The sequence below is a fragment of the Myotis daubentonii genome, chromosome X, assembly GCF_963259705.1.
Source record: "Myotis daubentonii chromosome X, mMyoDau2.1, whole genome shotgun sequence".
NCBI lineage: Eukaryota > Metazoa > Chordata > Mammalia > Chiroptera > Vespertilionidae > Myotis > Myotis daubentonii.
The window spans coordinates 115,186,918-115,194,414 of NC_081861.1; the positions used below are offsets into that span (position 1 = coordinate 115,186,918).

Here is a 7,497-nt window from a genome sequence, read left to right on the forward strand (position 1 = left end):
GATCAGACCATCAAACCTCAGAGGGAAGGTAGGGGAGCAGGAGGGTAAGGGGGAGAGACAATCAAAGGATGTGTATGCATGTATATAAGCCTAACCAATGGACACAGACAATAAGGGGGTGAGGGCATGACAGGGGGGTGGGGGGCAATGGGAGTATAAGGACACATATGTAATACCTTAATCAATAAAAAAATTAAAAATGAGCACCTCAATGATCTTTGGTTCAATATTATACAACCTAACATATGTGTATTTTAAGTCCTGGGAATAAAATAAAATATTTGGTGAAAAAAAAAAAAAAAAACAAGACGGCCAATGCCTTGGGACCAAACCCAGAGATTCTGTTTTAATATCTGGGGATGGCAGGTGTTTCTAATATTCAGGGAAATTTGAGAACTGCTAAGTAATGTGATACATCCATTCTTAAAAGATCAACATGCAGTTCAGCCAACAATGCCCTGTATTTTCTTTCAAGCAAACACCTTCCACAATTTAAAGAAATCTGGCCTCTGGTCCTAGATTATCTGAATAATTTTCTCAACTCATCACTCCTCTTAGCTCTAAAAGCTTGAGAACTATTACTTATTTCTAAAGTCTGTTACACTATCATTCCCATGAAAAAGCACTATACAGCTTTATCATTATCATTTTATTTTTTGTCTCGGGTCTCTGGCCATTTAATGGGGGGAGGGGGAGAGACAGAGGGGCAGGAGCCACAAGAAGCAGAGGAGCCCTGAGAACAGTCCCAGGCCCTGCCCTCCACGCTGGTCACAGTCAATGAATCAGCAGCAGCAGCACGCCCAGTGCCAGGCAAGGGGCCCCCACCTCCAGGCTGCCTGTGGGGGTGGGGGCCCTGTTACACAGTTCGCCATAATGGCAGGTAAAGGTGAGGCTGTAGGTGATGCCCTAGTAGGTAACAGGCTCTTCAAGGCGACGGTACGAACTGATGTCCATGGTGCCTTTGTTGATGATGGGGCCGAGGCCAGGGGCCATCCCTTTGCCCATGAAGCACTCCTCGTCATCGCCACAGGTCATGGGGATGCCAGGGTAGTTGGAGGAGTCGGTCAGCTCACAGAAGATGCAGTCCATGGCGCCTGGCCTGACCAGGGGCTGAGCCATCACCAGGAGCAGTACCCAGCCGAGGACCGTGGTGGCCTCCTGGCAGTGGGCCTCCCGGAACTGCTGAATGACATTCCGCACGTCCACGAGACTTCTGCCCCTGGTTCTGGCCTCCCGGGGTCAGCACTTGGAGTGTCCTTGGTTCCCAGCGCTCCGTGTCCCTCTCAGGAGCTTCTTCCTGACCACGGCTCCCGAGTCCCGGGGTCTCTGAAGCCTCCCCGGGACAGAGACAGCCAGTGGCTGCTGCCCCAGGAGAGTGTTTGTGGAGCAGAATGGGGTGACCTCACAGACCCCTCAGGGTTCCACTGGCCACTCTGGGGGTGAGGTCATGGGTGGGGGAGGGGTGTCACAATCTGAAGGGCAGGTTGGCCCACTGACCTGCCAGGGAGCAAGGTCATTGCTACCCAACTGAGGTAAGAATGCTCCACCTAATACTTGCCATCCTGGCCACTCAGTCTTAGGCTCTGCTGAGTGTCAGGTGCTGCCCCTGCCCAGTGCCCATGGTGAGCCCGTTTCTCAGATGGGCAAACCAAGGCTCAGGAGGAAAAGGGAGGTGTCCAAAGCCTTAGAGCCAGGATTAGAGCCCAGGTTTATTTAATTCCAAAGAGGGAATTTGTTGAGCACCTGCTGTGTGCAGGACCCGTGGTGGATGCGTTAAATAGCGATCACTGTGATGACAGGACTCAGAAGGGCTGGGCTCACCACAGCCCCCAGGCTTCTGGAGTTGGACACCGTGCAGGGAGCTCCACCTATGTTTTCTGGTTGGAATCTTTCTATCTATTAGCTCTGTCTCTCAAATGAGCAAACAGGCACACAGAGCAGGCACAGCCAGAGCCTGGCACACAGCAAGTGCTTAAAAATAGGGGTCATTATAGGAAGCAGCTGAGTCTCAGAACAGTCCCCATGGGTGTCAGAAAATGAACTAAATCTCTTGCCAGAGGGGAAAGCTGAGACATCTCTCAATGGGAACAGGCAGAGCCCAGGTTTAAACTTAAGTCTAAATCCAGGTGAAAAAAAATTTAATATATTTTGTTGATTTTTTTTACAGAGAGGAAGGGAGAGGGATAGAGAGTTAGAAACATTCATGAGAGAGAAACATCAATCAGCTGCCTCCCACACATTCCCTACTGGGGATGTGCCCGCGATCGAACCTGGGACCCTTTGGTCCACAGGCCAACGCTCTATCCAGAGACAAACCGGTTAGGGCCCAGATGAAAATTTAAGTATCTTAATGTCTTGTCCTCATGGCATAGGTACCTTTGTGTGCCCCATTCTATATGGGGGTGATGCTGAGTCTAGAGCAGCCGTGGGCAAACTACGGCCCGCGGGCCGGATCCGGCCCGTTTGAAATGAATAAACCTAAAAAAAAAAAAAGACCATACCCTTTTATGTAATGACGTTTACTTTGAATTTATATTAGTTCACACAAACACTCCATCCATGCTTTTGTTCTGGCCCTCCGGTCCAGTTTAAGAACCCATTGTGGCCCTCAAGTCAAAAAGTTTGCCCACCCCTGGTCTAGAGGATGGCAGGATTTTCTTTTTTGTTTAATTTTTTAAAATTATTGTTGACAGTATTACAGATGTCCCCCAATTTTCACCTCTTCTCCCCCTTTCATCCCAGCCCCTGCCCCACCCCAGGTCTTCACCACACTATTGCCTGTGTCCATTGGTTATGCATATATGTATATAAGTTTTTGGTTAACCTCTTCCCATCTACCCCCTCCCCTGTGAGATATATCAGCCTGTTCCATGCCTACATGCCTCTGGACCTATTTTGTTTACCAGTTTATTTTGTTCATTAGATTAAATAATAAGTGAGACTTACATAATATCCTTATATCTATCCTAAAGGGTGTGAAATGGCATCTCATTGTTTTGATTTTCACTTTCCTAATAATTAGGGATGTTGAATATATTTTCATGTGCTTATTTCCATAGTATTTTAGAGAACTATCTGTTCAAGCCTTTTGTACATTTTTAAATAATTTTTTGGTTGGTTGTTTTTTTTTGTTTTTGAGTCATTGGAATTCTTTATATATTCTAAAATTAACCCCATATTCAGCATATGACTTTGAAAATATTTCCTACCATTGTGTGGGTTACCTTTCACTCTTTTGATAGTGTCCTTTGATGTATAAAATTTTTAATTTTGATATAGTCCAATTTATCTATTTTTGTTGTTGTTGCTTATGCTTTTGATGTCATTTCCAAAAATCAATGGGAAATCCAATGTCATGAAGCTTTCTCGTATGTTTTCTAAGAGTTTCTGGAGTTTTAGCTCTCACATTTATGTTTTTTGAACCATTCTAAGTTATGTTTTGTTTGTTTTTTATTGATTTTTTACAGAGAGGAAGGGAGCGGAATAGAGAGTTAGAAACATCGATGAGAGAGAAACATCAATCAGCTATCTCTTGCACACCCCCTACTGGCGATGTGCCTGCAACCAAGGTACATGCCCTTGACTGGAATTGAACCTGGGACTCTTCAGTCTGCAGGCTGCTGCTCTATCCACTGAGCAAAACCAGCTAGAGCCTGAGTTATGTTTTGTATATGATGAATGGCAAGGATCCAGCTTCATTCTTTTGCATGTGAATATTGTTTTACCAACACAATTTTTTAAAAGGCTTATGCTTACCTTCATGTATGTTTCCAAGTTCCATTTTTTAAAGCACTATAGATGAAAAATTCATCACCTCATGCAATGATTTTTTTCCAAAACTTTTGAATCAACTTTAGAAAGAACTCTGATTGCATAGTAGTAAATTTTAGAAATGAAATAAGTCAATTATTGTCACAAATGCTACTCTGATCTCTCAAAGTTGTCAACATCACCCCAACACTGAACTATTAATAGAAGAAATGAGAGAAAGAAATGATATATAGGTTGAAGTTTGCAGGCAGGCAGACTGAAAGAGGCACTTTCATTATTGACTAGCATTACCTTCACAATACATTAGTTAAGGATCTAAACCAGGCCCTTGTCAGTATGGCTCAGTTGGTTGAGCATTGTCCCATGCATCAAAAGGTCGCCAGTTTGATTCCTGGCCAGAACACATACTCAGGATGTGGGTTCAATCTCCAGTTGGGGTGTGTGAGGGAGGCAACCAATCAATATTTCTTTCTCACATCAATGTTTTTCTCTGCATCTCCCTTCCTCTCTCTCTAAAAAAATAATAAAAAGAAATCCTAAAAGATTTGAAGGGAAAAAAAAAAAAAAGAATCCTAAACCACATAGCTCTTCAGCCTACACAGTCTAAAGAATGGACCTCGGTAAGAAAAAAAAAAAAGAAAAAGATAAATAAAAATAAAATTGATGCCCCAACCAGTTTGGCTCAGTGGATAGAGCATCGGCCTGCAGACTGAAGGGTCCCAGGTTCAATTCCGGTCAAGGGCATGGACCTTGGATGCTGGCACATCCCCTGTAGGGGGTGTGTAGGAGGAAGCTGATCGATGTTTCTCTCTCATTGATGTTTCTAACTCTCTATCCTTCTCCCTTATTCTCTGTAAAAAATCAATAACATATATTTTAAAAAAATAAAGTAAAATTGACATTTTATTTTTAAAACACCTCTTTTTGAGCCAAAATAATTATTTCTTTGCATTACTTGCAGAGTGTCACACAGAAGATACTATAGTTTTGGGGAGCATGCATATGGCCAGGGCCTCTTTGCTTTGCTCTCATATCACCTCTGCTTCCATTAGAAACAGCATATTTGGGGGAGGATAAGGAGGTGAAACAGGCAGCAAGCCAGAGTTCAGGCAGCAGGACATCATGGCACACAAAGCTCAGGATGCCTGGGAAAGTGCTACTGAACTGGAGCACAATCAACATTGGTCTTAAGGCATATGGCAAAGAGGAAAGATTCTGTGGGTAAGTTGAAATGATCAGTGGATGATGAAAGAGAAATAGGGGGGCAATGGGGAAATAAGGATACATATGTAATACTTTAATCAATAAAATAAAATAAAATAATTTCTTATAAAAGAAAAAAATTGTAGGAGGCTATCACAGTCTTTGTCTTAGCAGGGGCTTTGCATGCTCTGAAGAAAACAGTTCTGTGGCGAGCCAACAAATAGGAAATATATTAACATAGGAACAGCTAGGTATCTGTTTTGAAATAATAGAAATATATTTATTTTAAATAATTTCCTTATGACAAAAGAAGCTGTGTGCAAAGTGACAAAAACCTAGATATTGAACATGAAGGTCAATAAGATAGGGATTCAAACTCTGCTCATCCTATTCCCTGGCCATATAACTATGCATATATTTCTTTTTCTTTATCTAGAAAATGGCAAGAAGCATATTTAGTGTACATAGTAATAACCCAAGATAAGAGATGTAAATTTTACTGTATAATGCCTGCCCCATAAACTAAAGATAATTGACATTCATTGTTTTTGTGGTTCCAAGACAAATAGGAGGATTTTGTCAGCATTGTTACAAACAGTGCATTGCATATGAACTGATCATTTAAGTAAACAGTCACAACCAAGTTTGAAGTGGATAAATCAATACAATGAGATTTATATTGTACACAAGTATAGAAACAGGATCACCCTGAACTTCAAACAGCAGACTGAAAATTAACCTAAAATAGTAACTAAAAACAGCATCCTTTCTGATATTTTTTAAAGTGGCAGAACATAAAAATGCTAAAGGTTAAGTCCAATTGACTATGTAATGTTTAACTTTTGCTCTGTTCATCCTTATATGGACTATTCCTGCCCTGGTTTTTGAAGCTTAATTTAAGCATATCAAATTTTCATCTTTTGGAATTTATTTTTACTTTTTATTGAATTTATTGGGGTGACACTGGATAACAAAATTATACAAGTTTCAGGTGCACAATTCTACAGCACATTATCTACATTATCTGTACACTGTATCGAGTGTTCAGCACCCCAAGTCAAGTCTCTTTCCATCATCATTTGCTCCCTTATATCAATTTTTGTTTTTTTCTATATTATTTTGAAGCATTTAAACATGTCACTATAGCAGTTGGTTTCCATCAATTAGGAGTATCAGAACCCAAGACTTTCCCTTTCTAAGACTTAATCTGAATAAAGAATAAAGAAACCAAACATCAACATCTTGTTTAAAAATTGAATTTATTGTGGTGGCATTAGTTTGCAAAACTACACAGTTTTCAAGTGTACAATTCAATAAAACGTCATCTGTACACTCCATTGTGTGCTCATCATCCAAAGCAAAGTCTCTTTCTATCCCCATTTTCCTCCCTTTGCTGACCTCCACCTACCCAAATCCTTCTTCTTCTCTGGTTATCACCACGCTGTTTTCCATGTCTATGTGATGTGATATGATGTGATGTGATGTGTGTGTGTGTTGGGGGGGGGTTGGCTAATCTCTTTACCTTCTTTCATCCAGTCACCTCTCCATCCTCCCCTCTGACAACTGTTAGTCTGTTCCATGCATCAATGCCCACCAGCATCTAAAAAATATTTAAATGATAGAGGAGTTAGTGCCAGATTAGTAAAACACTATTACCTTACTTTAGAGTTCTACTTTGGTAGACATTAATATTTAAACTCTTAGTAACAGTAACGCCACTATTTTAATAGTTACCCTTTTGTGTATAGTAAATATTGCAAGATGAACTTCACATTTGATAAAGCAGGCTTGAAGAAAGGTTTATAAAAAATCATGCTTCCATTTCAATACTAATTTAAATTTAGAGAAAATGAACATAACCTCTTGCAATTGCTGTTGATATACAGTGATAGAGAGTAATTTCAAATGCTAAATTATCTGATGCCCAGCATGACTTCTGTTCCTGCCAATAAGATAAGCAATTAAGACAACAAGGATAATCATGAAAGGGCACCCCCAATGGCAACACTACTCAGTATGTTATTGTGATCCAATTGTAATCCTTCCACAGATGCAAACTTCAAACTTGAAAACCTGGACCCATCCAAATTTTGAATATGTTGACTGGAGAGGCATTTGTGATGTGAATTTTTTTCTTAAGATAATACTTATGGGAATTTCCATTGGTGGCTTGAAAGGCTCTCAGTGGAAGCTTTAAAAGTGGGATCTCATAAGCCAGTCAGTGAAAAAATATACCACATGATATTCATGTATGGATAATAAAGAACATTATAAACTGATGAACAAAAATAGATACAGAAGCAGAGAAGCATAGAACAGACTGTCAAATTACAGCTGGGAGGGTTTGGTGGGGGGAGGTAAGAGATTAACTGAAGGACTTGTATGCATGCATATTAGCATAACCAGTGGATGCAAGACACGGGGGGCGGGGGGTGAGGGCATGTTCCAGGGGGTAGGGAAGGCTGGGGGAAGGTCAATGGGGAAAAAAGAGACATATGTACTACTATTTATAATACTTTAAAC

At 40.9% G+C, this 7,497-nt stretch overlaps 1 pseudogene; it reads right to left on the reverse strand.

Moving 5' to 3' along the window:
- Positions 1–774: 774 nt before the first annotated feature.
- LOC132223675 (sperm acrosome membrane-associated protein 4-like) lies at positions 775–6,426 on the reverse strand (annotated as a pseudogene).
- Between the last annotated feature and the right edge of the window lie 1,071 nt (positions 6,427–7,497).